At 40.1% G+C, this 14,756-nt stretch overlaps 1 protein-coding gene across 3 annotated transcripts in view; it reads left to right on the plus strand.

Moving 5' to 3' along the window:
* Positions 1–615: 615 nt before the first annotated feature.
* Positions 616–14,756, plus strand: part of NUMB (NUMB endocytic adaptor protein) — a 232,027-nt gene continuing 217,886 nt past the window's right edge. For all 3 annotated transcript variants that reach the window (XM_082484876.1, XM_082484873.1, XM_082484875.1), the window contains exon 1: positions 616–627. The gene's annotated coding sequence lies outside the window, so the exon portion shown is untranslated. The remainder of the gene's footprint in view (positions 628–14,756) is intronic.

Below are 14,756 nucleotides of genomic sequence, written 5' to 3' on the forward strand. Positions count from 1 at the left end.
CTTGAGTGCACACAAAATAAGAGTGCCAAGATAGGAAGATACTTAGATTTAGAAGCTTTTAATGATTCCTTCATGAAAAGTATTGGTATTTTAACTATATTTGGATTTGGATCTCAAGTTGTAAACACTCACTTCAGCCTGTCTGCTACCACAATAGCATACTTCAAGGACTGCATGACAAAAAGCAAACAAGAAAACTCAATATTTGAATTGGTTCACACGTTAGCTAAAGAGTAAGATAGCACTGATGTTTGGAGCAACTCTTTGGGGTCTAATACAGAAAGATAAGTTCTTAAGAAATAAAACCACCTGGTTTTCTGTAGTCTCTTGTCAAAAATTTGAGCAGAAATGTACTAAAGAAGGTTTGTGAGAATAATTCATATCTGCGTAACATGGTTTGCTTATGCTCTTCTCATTGTGAGCGTTAATAAAAAAGACTGCACCTGTCCTGTAATTCTCAGGCTGCATGGTATAGATAAGTCTACAGTTTTACTCTGTTTCTTTTGTATTTTGAGCCAATATGTTTTTACTACAGGTTTTTACCATTTTAGTTTGAATAATATAGAGTGGTTTAGGTTGGAAGGGACCTTAAAGATCATTGAGTTCCAGCCTCCCTGCTGTGGGCAGGGACACCTCCCACAAGACCAGGTTGCTCAAAGCGCCATCCAGCCTGGTCTTGAACACTTCCAGGGATGAGGGCCTCCACAACTTCCCTGGGCAACCTGTTCCAGTGCCTCACCACCCTCAGAGTGAAAAATTTCTTCCTGATACCTAATCTAAATCCTACCCTTTTCCAGATTGAAGCCATTCCCCCTCATCCTATCATTACATGCCCTTGTAAAAAGTCCCTCTCCAGCTTTCCTGTAGGCCCCCTACTGCTATAAGCTCTCCCCAGAGCCTTCTCTTCTCCAAACTGAACAACCCCAACTCTGTCAGCCTGTCTTCATAGGAGAGGTGCTCCAGCCCTCTGGGTCATCTTCGTGGCCCTCTTCTGGGCCTCATGTCTGTCTTATATTGGGAGCTGCAGAGCTGGACGTAGTACTCCAGGTTGTGGTCTCACGAGAGCGGAGTAGAGGGGCAAAATCACCTCCCTTGACCTGCTGGCCATGCTTCTTTTGATGCAGCCCAGGATATGGTTGGCCTTCTGGGCTGTGAGTGCACATTGCCTTCTCATGTTGAGCTTCTCATCCACCAACATCCCCAAGTCCTGCTCAGGGGTGCTCTCAAGCCATTCTCACCCCGCCTGTATTGTTGATGGAATTGCCCCAGACCATGTACAGGACCTTGCACTTGGCCTTGTTGTACTTCATGATGTTTGCACAGGCACGCTTCTCAAGCCTGTCAAGGTCTCTTTTATCAAAGGGACATCTCCCTTGTAATATGTAACAAAGGTGCAGGCTACACTCAGACCTTTAGACCTTTATAGGTCGAAGTGATCCGTAGGTCTCCATTTTGTCAAAAGCAAATTTGAGGGTCTGGTTTGCTAGCTGAGGTTGCAATGCTGTGACTGGGTCTGTACCAGCAGTCCTTGCGGAGGTCTGTTTCAGGAATACAGCCTGGAAATTTGAAGTTAAGGGGAGCTTTCTAACATATGAATTGGGTTAAAATGTTTAAGAAGTCACATCCATACTCTAAGAAGTCAATTACTTTGTTTAGCCTTTAAAAATCTTAACTAAAATCTTGCTCTTAATCTCTGTTATTATCCTGAAGTGCTTGTAGTGTTGTGTCTCTGAGTTAACTGTTGTTAATATTTGGATATTTTTGGGGGGGGGGGGGGAAGTGGTTGTATTTATAATTTCACTGAGCCTTTTATTCATACATAGGCACAACAAGCTGCCTATATGGAAAATAAAATGGTCAGCAACAAAATGTAGGTACCTAGAGCTTAGAGGAAGTCTTGCTCTGCCCTGTCCCAGAAGACACTTAGGTCTTCCAGTCATGGAATTTCCTGCATCTAATATGTTAGTCTACACTTACATTTACAAACTATTAGACATCTATGGGACAACTAAGACCAAAGGCAGGCAGACTTGAAAGAGAAGGCAACAAAATGCTATACAGGGAGAAGTGTCCTCTGGTGCCATAGGACATACGACAAAACTGTTTCCATCCTTCTCCTTTTCTTGTAATCTCACTGCTGAGAAGTAATTTACATTGTTTATGCCTTGTTGTCATCCTCATTTTAATGTGAAGTACATGCGTAGCCTTCAACTAAGAGGCTACAGAACCATTGTCTGACCTAACACTTAGTGGCACAATGTCAGGAGCGGGAATGCAGACTTTGTCCTACCCGGGGGAGCTGATTGTTGGGGGTTATGTTAGGGGAAGGTGTGATATATGAGTCTGAATTTACATCTCCATGTCTGGGTGAGTGTTGTCAGCAGGTTTTGTACAGGAGGTCACGCCCTTTCACACCTACTGTGTTTGAGAAGGAGCTGGCTTTGTGGTTCAGAAATAGTTATTGCCACCCTATGTGGACCTCCAGCAGACAGAGACACTTAAGCCTTAGGTAGAGTAGCAACTTTTTTCTTTCAAATGCGGATACACGTTGGCTTATATGATGCATCCTCTATGGGCCCTTTTGACTGGCTTTTTCCTGGGCATCCTGATTAAAAGGCTGACTTTTGATTCTCTTCGAGATGCTTAATCCCTTCCTGTTTGTTCTAGAAATCTGAGGTGTGGAACTGAACCTTCTGGATTGCACTCTATAAACGAGGCACCAGTTTCTGTGTGGAGCAGGTTGAGTAGAGTTTCCCCAGCCAGGTTACTCGTCTTTAAGTCAGGTTCTCAGTGAGCAAAATTATCATCTCAGTGGTTCGGTGCAATTAGGTGATTTCAGTCTGGCTCTTATGCAGACTTATTTCACGCTTTTCTGTTTCTCAATTGGGTAGCTTGGGCAGTGTCATCGAAAAGGTCAAAGATGGAAGAAACCAATGTGGTAGATTGACTTTCTCCCTTGAAGCACGGTTCCAGGGCGTTTTTCCCAGGTGGTTATACATCTGTCAGCTGCTGTATTATGGTTTTTTTTTTTTTTATTGTGAAGTTGAACAGACCTGCTCAATTTTGCTGTGAGCTGAAAAGTATTTTAAGAAGACAGTTCTTTCTGAGTGGCTTGATTTGTGAGAGAAAAATACAGTTTGGAGGTGGAGTTTCGTGACAGCTGTAACTGAGTTATTCTAAGTGGCAGGATTTGCTTGGGAAAATGCTCTAGATTAAGTGTAAGATGCCTGGCTGTTTACATGTAACCATCTGAGCCGTACAGTTTGGATGCATGGAGGGAATGTGAAAATCTATTGCCATCTTCAGTTACTCAACTAGTTTATTTTTGGGAGCTCATGAATTGGCAGGACATAGTGACCCTGTCTGAAAGGGAAAAGTGTAATGACTTTGAATGCAGGAAACTTAGTGAATATTTTCTCAAGTTACTTGCTACTATTTCTTTGCGGCAACTATAATGGAGATTTTAACCATCTGCTCTCCCACTGAACATCTTTGCATAGTGCTGATATATTTTAATGAAATCTAATACTGCTCTGTCAACACGAAATTGCTTAATGCATTGTACATTTGAAGAGCATGAGGTTTTCTTATTTGAAAAAGGGTAAAAAATGATTTGGTGGTAGAATGCTTGTTTGTAACTCTTTATAATGTTATACCTTAATTGGGAATAGCTGTAGCTTGGATTCAGAATTCCTCTTGGGACAAAATGCTACAACATAGAAGAGACAGAGCTGTCTTGCATGCAGGTAATACTGGATTGTGAACAAGTAAGGAGCTGAAAGATGTTGTGTTTATGTACAAAAGCACAGCTGTATTTTGCATGACACTGATACTGCTTTTGCATTATGTGGCTAGAGAGACCCAGCAAATGGGATCAAAAATTGACAGTAATAACTGCAAAGTCTCGTCGAAACTTTGCCATTCGTATTATAAATTTTATGCATTTCTGCATTGACTGATTTGCACAAAACTATTACCACTTAGCATAGTGCTTAAGAAAGAACATGAAAGACTTCTTGTGGTGTGTTCCTTGTAGCTACTACTACAGTCCAGGTTTGGAGAGCTGGAGCAAGGTTTCATGGAGTAAATGAGGGGTTTATTCTGGAAGAAAGTTGGTTTTCCTTTGGTTTTCAATATTCTGTACACTATCAGAAATTCTCAACTACACTGTCAGTTTAGTTGAAAACTACTTAATTGCTGGAAATAAGTTACTTTGAAGCATTTTACTTAGTGTTACTTGCAGTTTTCTTACTGAAAATTTAAAGCTGTGTTCATTACTCTTAATCGTTCCATATCCCTTTATTCATTCACACAATTCACTTGTAGTCTCAGACCAGCATTGCAGGATTTCTTACAAATGCTGAATTTTGAGAACAGATGACATATCGATCACTTTAAAGGGAAAGAACCACTGATTTGATTTTTGTGTGTTATACTAACAAAATTTTAAAAATGCCAACACGTAAAGAAATAAAACAAAGGTTAATACTTGGCGTGTTGACTGGACTCCTGGAGACCATTTTGCTTTAAAGGTGACTTCTTGCCCATCCTAGTTTTTTTAAATAGAAGTACTTTTTTCTTTTTTTTTTTTTAATAAGGAAGATCTGGAAAACTCATATGTGTGTAGAACAATGTCAACTGTCAGCTTATCTGCTCAGCAACAGCCCCTTACTATTATTAAATACAATTGCTGGAAAAAATTGTCTTGGGTCTCACAGTCTTAATTGAAGGCAGGGATGTTAATATATTTTTTTAAGATTTTTTTTCCTGAAGTGTATATTAGATATTAATTTCAAACAGTATGAGTTCTTTTTTCAATACCCTCATTGCTAATTTTCAACTTTATTTTAATAAATCTATAACTTACTCGTTTGTCCAGCATTTTAGATTAACTGTTCCTAGCTTTAAGAGTAAAAGCTTCCTTGTCACGTAACTTTTAAAAATCAAAATATTTCCAGCTGAAAAATATTTTTTTCTCCCCTTTGTAGATCACCTTAAATACACATTTAATCATTACAATTGTTGGTTAAACATGAAAAAATATATAGTTGTATTTTCATATTGCTTAATAGTTTGTTGATAACTGAGAAGGTTTTCAAATTTAATTTTTAGAGGTGAAAAAACACCAAAGTTCTTGGTGCATCTCTTACAAGAACTTATTGAAAGCAAAAGAACTGTTTTTATTTCAAAATTTAAACAGGGGAGTGTTTTTACAATTCCTTGATGACTGCAAAGACATTATTAATATGCTGGGGCCTTCATAATTCAATTAGTTTGTATAGTGCTTGCTTGTGAGGATAAAGCATCATTTTAAGAAAAAAATTTATTTAAGTAAACTGCTTGTGAAGAACTTCCGTTTAAATTGGTTCTTATTTGCAGTCTATGTAGTCATGTAAATGTGTGCATGTATTCATATGGTACAGGTGTAATGTATAGCCTGGGTAGAATACAGCTGGTTAACGATCACGGGTATTGCTTATTATTGTGACTTCAAACAAAATGTGCTTTGCAAATAGCATTCATCTCCTCTTTTTGCCACACAAAACATCCAAATATAAATTGGATGCTGGTATAAGAGTGAACACCACCTTTGACCAGGCTACAAGTATGATATGGCTGTAATTTCACTGAGAGCATTGCATCTTTTGGAAGTTGAGGATTAAAGCAGTTGATACTTTGTTTTAGTTTTTTTCTTGGGGGTTGTGGTGGCGATGTATGTTGTATGTTTTTTTTAATATTCAAAACAAAAGAAAAAAACCCAGACCTTCCCTGTTAAAGAAGCCTGAACACTGTAATGTAGCTCTTTTTAATCTAATTTATCATTTTAGGGAACTTGCTTTCCTTCTGATGCAGAAGTTGAAAAAGAAGCTGTGTATATTCATTGCTCATGAAAATGCAGAACATGTAGTTTAAGTAACAGAAGGGGCTGTATATTAAAAAAAAAATAATTTAAAAATCCTCATCCAAGACCTAAATGAAGTAAATGTATTCCAGGATGCCTTTGTGTGTACTGCTGGACAGGGTGGAGGGCTCCGTGCTTGTGCTGCAAATGCCTATCTCCTCACCTGTCTTTGCAGGGGTGTTTTGTGCCTGGGGGGACCCCTAAATTAATGGAGGGAGGGCCCTGGATGTCACAGCAGCCGCAGCCACAGGTCACGGCATGCCAGGCTGCCTGCGAGGGCAGGGGGAGCTGCCAGGCACCTGGTTTTGAGGGCAGCCTGTGCCTCATGGCTCTTGAGGCCCATGAGCTCAGCTGCGGGGTGGACACAAACCCTTTTAGAGATACTGTTTCTTCAGGCCATCACTTGGGGTCTTGCTCAGCAGCTGATGCATTTCATTGGGAAAGGCAACATCAGAAAAGCATGCTTTTAGACTCCAAGCGGCTTTGGAGCAGCTGTGCTACGGCTAAATAAATATAACCCTCTGTAAGAGGAAATAACTTTTCCACCAGATATATGCACAGATGGATTGTAATCATACTGAGGCCAGTGTTTGCCTCAACAAGAGAAAAGAACTTTTTAGTAGAGAGCTATAAATGGAAATTTGTGCTTACACTAGCTTCTTGGAGCAGCAATTGGAGAACTCTACTCCTGCCTAGTAGGAATGAGATAGGCATCTTAGGGAGTTTGAAAAATTAAAGGAGCTAGGGAGATATAGGCCGTGAGCTACAACAGCAATGTACATTAAAATTTTTTGGTCCCTATATGTCTACAAAAGTGTCTGGGAGCTGTTCTTTCACAGCGGTGTGAGTGGACCTGGATAACAGAGGTGCATATGCCAGAGGTACGAACGTACTGGATATGTCGGTGTGCTCAGAGAGGGCAGGGGAGGATAGCCTTCCCCTGCCAAATAAGTTGGTTTTTTTTTTTTTTTTTTTTTTAAGAATGCCTATTTGGAAGATATTTAGTAATTACAGATACACTTCCTAAAATATTTAGTTATAAGTAGAGCAAAGTATAGAGTTAAAATTATATGTAGACAGCACTTATGAGAGCTGCTGCTTTTCCAGGAAGGAATTATGATGCTAAAATAGTGGATCTGGTATAAGATCATTTCAAGATTATTATATTTTTCCTGTAATGAATGAGAAAATTCTTTAATGAATACTTTAATCACCTTCAAATACTAAGACACTTTAATGAAGAGGGAGTTGTTACTGATGGGATTTTGCTTTAAAAAGGCAGCTTCAAACTGAAAGCAAACTTGTAGATTAAAACAACGCCCTTCTGTGTCTTAAAATAAATGGATTGTATCTCCTGACAGAAATGGTGCCAGTATCAGGAGGGCCATGTGATGGAGTTGCAGCCTTAAAGAGTAAAAAGTGATGTTAAGTTAGTGTCTATGTTTGCAATTCTATATCTGTTTTTTTTCTTAAAAAAAAAAAAGAAAGAAAGGAAAAAAAAAAAAAGGGTTGTTAGGCTTTTAAGCTTTAGTGTGGGAGGGAAGAGGTGGTCAGTGATTGCTTTTAAACACTGAGGTTTTCCAGAATGCCTGGGAAGGACATGGTGCTGTTTTTGTGGTGCACGTTTGCTGAGGTCTGTGTGGCAGAAGAGACTGCAGCAGATCTCTGGCAAGAGCTCGCTATGCTCCACACGCCAGTTTTCCACAATCCTCAGCAAATTGGTTACCACTGATTATTTGTTCCACATGTAGATTTTGTGCATGAAGCTACTTTAGGGAATTGAAGCCGAAATTCAGGAGTTGGAAGGTTAATTATTTCCCCTGCCTTTTTGCTTGTGTGCGTGCACTTTGCTTGGAAGCGGAGGGAGCAGAGTGTTAACCATTTACAAGTATACATCTCCCCTCATTCCTCCCCAGAATGATTGTGGAAATTATTCCTACGCTGTTTTAGTGAAAGAAACGGCTAAGTCCACTCTCAATAGTAGAGATTAGCAGGAAACACACAGTGGGTGAATATTGTTACTGAAGAGTTAGTTCTCCACAATGAACGAGAAAAGAACGCGTCCATATTCGGCTGAGGAAATTTTTACTATTGCAGCTAGGCAGGCAAAGTATCTTTATTGCTATGGACTTGACTTTAAACCGTTTATTCAAAGACCACCAGAAGTGTCATTTTACTTGCTTAAGGTATAAAAAGCTTGAGTAATCGGAGCATGGTAAGCAATTTCCTCTTCTAACATCAGAGTTGCAGATCTGCTTATTTTAGAATTTGACTAGAGAGCTAGTGAAGTGATACTGGGAACTGCGCAACTGACAGGTGGGTTTTTTTTCCAGCTGCTGCTGTTAAAAACCTGAACCTTTAAATTCACTCTCTACTGAATGTAAGGAGGAGGTATGTGTATGAAACTTTAAAATTGATTTGTGAAATTCACAATTTTTGAGAATTCAAACTATAAGCAGTTCATCCAATGATACTCAAATTTGGCACACAATATTTTTTCCATATCCAAAAAAAAGAAATATTAATTCCTCTTCACCATGCAAATATCTGTGCAGAAAATTAAAAGATATATATTAACAAGTGAAATGTTTGGGAAAACCTTTTATTTCTTCAAGGTAGGGAGCTGAGAAGTATAACTAAAATGGTAAAGAACTGCTTTTTATTGGTTGTAGCTTTTTTATGTCCAAATCTGTCCTAATACTTTCAGATAAGGTAGAAGTTAAAAAAATTATGTTAAAGAAATTACCAATTGTGAGAAGTTACTTTAAAAGACAAACGACATCCCCCCCAACAACAACAACAACAACAAAACACACTAAGAAGTTATTACAGTTGCTTAATTGGATGGGTAGTTCATGTATTTTGAAACAGTTTGTCCTGCCATGATATCTTTGTGGAACTAAGTATATTTAAGTGGAAGTCATCGTGTTCTAGAAAATGGACAAAATGTACTGGGAATGTAGGTGTAAGAGGAAGTGCATCTGCAGGGACCGATACACTTCTGGTTTCAGAAGGGAGATATTTTCTTCTTCCTGCTAGTTTTTTCATCGTCTCACCTTTTTCTCACGTGTTAGCTTCTTATACGTTGCAACATGAATGGAAACCAACCATTGTGCTTGACCTCAGTCTAAAATCGAAAGTGATACATTCTTCAGCCCTGGGCCTCTGAAGCTGCTGCTTGGGGGAATCCCTGTCTCTGCGCAGATGCTGCTGTGAAGCTTTATGCAAACACCAGGGTCATGCATCTTGCAGAAGGTGGGCTGAAGACACCTGAAGAATGTGGAAACCTTGTGTAAGTTTAAAAATGGCTAAAGTATAACAAACTTAGCCTGCTATGTACATGTAGAAGCCATTCCTTTATCTGAACTTTTTTTCCTGATGGTCTTATGTGCAGGTAGTGATAAGTGTGAATTTTCTTCTGCTTTTTTATTCAGTTTTGTGGCTCTGGCAGTACTTTCGTGACTCTGATCTGGCAGATTTTGTCTGCAAGGGAACCTTTTATGCTGAGTGTTCAAGATTTTTAGTAAGGAAGAGAGAACAAACCCACAAATATAAGTGGTGGGAGATTCAGGAACAGAACTGACTTAACTGTCATGAAATTCACCTATTACAGTAGGTTATGTGCAAATTAGTACTTGTTCTTTCTTTCTAAGTAATACTGACTTAGCATTCCTCATGCATAACTCGAGGCTTTTTTTTTTTTTTGTAAGCAGCTGCTATAAATACATAGCTTTTTATGGAAAGGGGAAAAACAAGACTTGCAATTTCATTTCTAGTGTTTGCATTTAAAAAACCTCTGGCCCCTATTTTATTTTTTCCATAACACTTCATTATATTACACAACAAAATATGTGATGATTCTGCCTGTCCCTTCCCCCTCTCCCCCGCTTAAATGACAGAAATGTGACATTGGCGGCTGCAGAGCAGAACCGTGGACGAAGACTGTGGTGCCCCCCCCATCTCTGGGGCCAGTGGTGGCAGCAGCAGAGCCCCTTCCATGGTCTGCTGAGAGTCCTTGTTCCTGCGGACCAACTGCTGTGATCTCTGCCATGTTCCTGTTAAAAATCAGTATGAGTTTTGCTCTTAATTTGGCTGGAGACAGGGTTAAACGGAAGATTCAGTTAGAGGGCACAAGGGTTGGAAGCTTGTCCCTGCATGGGTGGGCTCTGAACACGTGCAACTCTGACACATCCGTTTCTTGTGGGCCTGAAAGCTGTTTCTCATTTGTGGCGCCTCAGATGTTGCAGTTGTGGGAAAAGAACAAAAATTCTTTTCCCTTGGAGTGGTTATTGGGAAGGAGGTTGCAAAGATGGGAGGAATATACATGTCATGGTAATTGCTAAAAGCGTTGTCTTCCAGGATTTAAGAGCTCCCCTTCCTTTTTTTTTTTTTTTTTATTCTCTGATTCCAAAGTGTGCTTTTATGCCGATGGTGATCTTAAGTGGTGTAAACAGATGAAAATATGTATCAAAGCTAATCTACTTATAGCTATAAATTAGCGTGTTCTTTCCCTTCTTTCTTTGTGTGAATTTGTAATTGCATGCAGGGAAGGGTTTTGATGAGATTTGATGAGGTTATTCAGCATTGTTACCTAATCCCTAGACAAAATTAACAACATCATGTTTGCACCTGAATAGGTCTGCCTGGTATCCCTGAATTGCTCTGCGTGTCCCCTGGACCCTACTGCAGCCAAGGCGAGTGTGTCACTATGCATATATGACTTCAGGTGACAACTGTAATAAAAGTTAGAAAAATACTTTTAGATCCCCAATAAACCTGCATTCACTGCTATATGCTTATCTTGAGTTTATTATTATGCATGGCATACAGTCTTATGGGCAGGCTGAAACAGAAAGAAATGTTCCAGAGAAGTTTCATTTGCACTTTAGCCATCCTTAGAATGGGATTTCAAACTCAGTAAGAGACTGAAGATGATTGAATGGGTAGGGCACTAGCCTGACACTGAGCTGGGTTCCCTGCTCTGTCATAGGCCTCATCAGGCAAGTCTTCGTAGTCTCTCTCCCTGACTTGGTCCTCTTCAATAAAAAGGGAATAATAGTAGTTCACTCCCTTAAAGAGGCGTTGCCAGAATAAGTGCATTAAAGAGTATACAGTGCTGTTATGCTATGATTATGAGGCCATGCAACTGCGTAAAATAGAAATTGCTGTAATTCAGTGTCTGTACTGCAGTACAAGAAACAAAGCCATGGACAATAAGAGGAGTACACCTGGGTAGTGTTGTCATTTTCTTACAAAAACCCCAAAGTACAACCCCCCTCAACCAGTACGGTTCGTGCAAGTGGAAGAACCCTTCCCCTCAGCTCACAGTTCCAGGCAGAGATCGTGGAACGTACAAAGTAGAACGCTGCATCTGTGGAGTATTGGTTAGAGATCTCTAGTGTGACACTGCCTTGTATATATTAATGTTAGAGCTCTTCTACATATAAAGGTGGGTGAACTTTAGAAGACATTGTGATTTATATCAAAATAGCCTTATGTTTTGTATCAAAGTGGGGGGAGTTCCACAGGGTATTTTAAGAAGAAGTGGTTCTATACTAGTTTCTGAATTTTAGTGCATCTGTTCAAAATTAAGATGCTTTACCTGACATCATGCAAATGCAGTCTGTATGTGCACAGTGTGAAGGAGTGAACAGTGGGTAAAACTGAGATCAAGGAATTCCAGAAGAATAATCTCTTGTTGGTTACCTGTTTGCTCTTTGTGCAAAAGAGGCCACTTCGTCTCTCTTTGTTTACCTCTAAAAATACAGAATGTTGCATATGACATGTTGTGAGGTTGTATGAATTGTCAATAATCATAGAATTGTTTGGGTTGGAAGGGACCTTGAAGATCATTGAGTTCCAACCCCCCTGCCCTGGGCAGGGACACCTCCCACGAGACCAGGTTGCTCAAAGCCCCATCCAGCCTGGCCTTGAACACCTCCAGAGATGGGGCCTCCACAACTTTCCTGGGCAACCTGATCCAGTGCCTCACCGCCCTCAGTGAAAAATTTCTTCTTGATATCTAATTTAAATCCTACCCTCTTCCAGGTTGAAGCCATTCCCCCTTGTCCTATCACTACATGCCCTCGTAAAAAGTCCCTCTCCAGCTTTCCTGTAGGCCCCCTTCAGATACTGGAAAGCTGCTATAAGGTCTCCCCAGAGCCTTCTCGTCTCCAGGCTAAACAAGCCCAGCTCTCTCAGGCTGTCTTGACAGGAGAGGTGCTCCAGCCCTCTGGGTCATCTTCGTGGCCCTCCTCTGGACCCTCTCCAACAGGTCCATGTCCTTATGTTGGGAGCTGCAGAGCTGGACGTAGTACTCCTGGTGGGGTCTCAGGAGAGCGGAGTAGAAGGGCAGAATCACCTCCCTTGACCTGCTGGCCACACTTCTTTTGATGCAGCCCAGGATGCAGTTGGCCTTCTGGGCTGTGAGTGCACATTGTTGGCTCATGTTGAGCTTCTCATCCACCAACACCCCCAAGTCCTAATATATTGCTTTAACTGTTGCAAAGTGTTATGTAAATGTTAAGTATTCCAATAACATCATTTGTTTGTGGGCAAGTTCCTTCAACTACTTTCCCCAAATAAAATTTGTCTTCAGCATAGCAACTAGTAGAATGTTTTTCTGCCTTGGTTGATTCGTAGATCTCTCCCAAATGGGGGAGAACTGCGTAATGAATGTCAGCCTGCTGACAGAGGACTGAACGTTCGTTCTTATTGTTTGGTGATTTGTTGAAAATAATAAAGTCATCAGAAGCTGCGGGACATAAGTTGAACTAGTAGACTATTTGATATGAGAGTGCTATCTAGCTGGTGTGGAAGAATTCTTTAGAATCTGCTAGATGCATTATGGATGACAAAGGAGAGTCAATCTCAGAATTTCTTTTTCTTCAGTGTGAGAGGATCAGGTTAATGGAATCCATACACCCGAAGAGAGGATTAGTTCATTAGCCTTTCATTCTGAGAGTGAAAACTGTATTATGTAGGGGTTTTGTTTTGTTTTGTTTTAAATGCTTAGTGATTTCTTTTGGAGATGGTCAAGTGTTTAGCACCAATTCTTTTGCTGGACTTTCTAGTAAGTTACTGTGTGACTTTCCAATTATTTATGGCCTCTTTTTTTCACATTTTTTTTTTTTCACAGTTGGGAATTTCCTGTTAATAGCAATCACACAGTTTGTATCTTTAGCAAATACAGCTATTCAAAATGTAATGTGGGATTATTGACCTAAAACATTATGACTTCAATTAGAATGCATTTATATTGTTCCAGGACTTGGAGAGTGAACTATGTAAGTGCAGGAGGAAATGTAAAAGCATGTTACACTTCTGATCTGCTTCACGCTCACAGAATTCCATGTGCAAGTGGATTAATGTGTAAACTTTAGTTTTTCTTGTAATATTGAACTTGATCATTGCAACCTTAATTTTGTGCTTTACTGAGAACTGAGTCTTTTGTTCAATTTAAAACAGCTTTGTAAGCGTTCTTAATAGAGTACACTCTTCCTCGTGCTGTTATTGAATGACATTTTTCCTTTATAGTTACGAAGTGCAGGATGGGTGGTTTGTTTGGTTTCAGGTAGGCTTGTTGAGCTGAATCTACAAGAAGCTTCTGACTTTGCTCTGAGTAAGTATGAGACTGGTGTCACTTATGCCCAATTGTGGAAGTGCTTTATAATGTTAGTAAGGATACAAATAAGCCACTACAGAAATGGAAGAGGTGCATTTGATTTAGTATTGGTGCCAACCATCTGCTCTTTCTTTCCTCCACTGAAATCCCTGTGGCTAAAAGGAGGAGATTGGGCAGGTAACTGGCAGGGAGCTCTGAATCTGGGGACCTGGAGAGTGCTCTGATTCTTTAATTAAAGATTAAGAAATTTGAGTGCTCTCTGGGCCCCTGGATTCTTTAAATCTTGCTAGTTTCCACCATGTGATGATCGTGCTTGCCCACGTCTCTCAGTGTTCCGACTCCTGGTATTAACTAGTGTGCATTTGTTGAGCTGCATTGTTGTAATGCCTGACAGCCCCAGTCACGGCCGAGAGCTTACTGTACCTTGTAACAGACAAGCACAATAAAAAGACCCTTTTATATTCAACAGTGACCACAAGACTTCTTAAAAGACATAATTTTAGAAATTTGAGCTAAAGTCCTGTCAGTGCTGTTACAGACTGACTACTTGAGTAGTTTTATAATAGATGAGCTCAGTCAATACTGGCATCTGTCCGACTGCAAGTGTGTGGATGTGGGCAAACCGGATTCAGCACTGCTTCAGTTTAGGTAACTGCTGAAAAACAAAATATATTTCTGGGTTGAGTAAGGCATAGAGAGGCATATGACAAACGAACAACTGTGTTATTATTTGTGTGACCTTTTTCCTTTGTTTTTTGCCCCCCTTCCTTTTCTTTGGTTATTGCTACCCAGTTGCAACATGTCTTAAATTAGACTTCCAAGCTCTTTGTGGAAGAATCCCCATCTACCCTGTTAGTGGGTACTGTTAAAAGTAATACCTTTTATGATCTCAAAATACTTCATAAATATCAGTGTATTGGGTTTCAAATCTTGTTTTATGAACTGATCTAAGTGGCTTTTTTAAGATGCATGTCTGTAGCGAGCTAGAAATTGATCCCAGATCCTCTGAGGTTCTGCCTGTGCTTTTAGTCCCAGCAATTCTTCAGCCAGACTTGGGTGAGTGATGATGCCTGCTTGATGGTGTCAAGAGTGTCTCTTCTGAGAGCTGTGGTCTAGGTATGGAGGGCATTTACATCTCTCATGAAGGAACCTCTGGGAATGGAAAGTGTCATCATCTCTATGAACTTTCCCCTTTCTCTTCCCTTATTTGTAGGTTGTTACCTCTTACAA

Source organism: Vanellus vanellus, assembly GCF_965231255.1.
Source record: "Vanellus vanellus genome assembly, chromosome: 6".
Classification (NCBI taxonomy): domain Eukaryota; kingdom Metazoa; phylum Chordata; class Aves; order Charadriiformes; family Charadriidae; genus Vanellus; species Vanellus vanellus.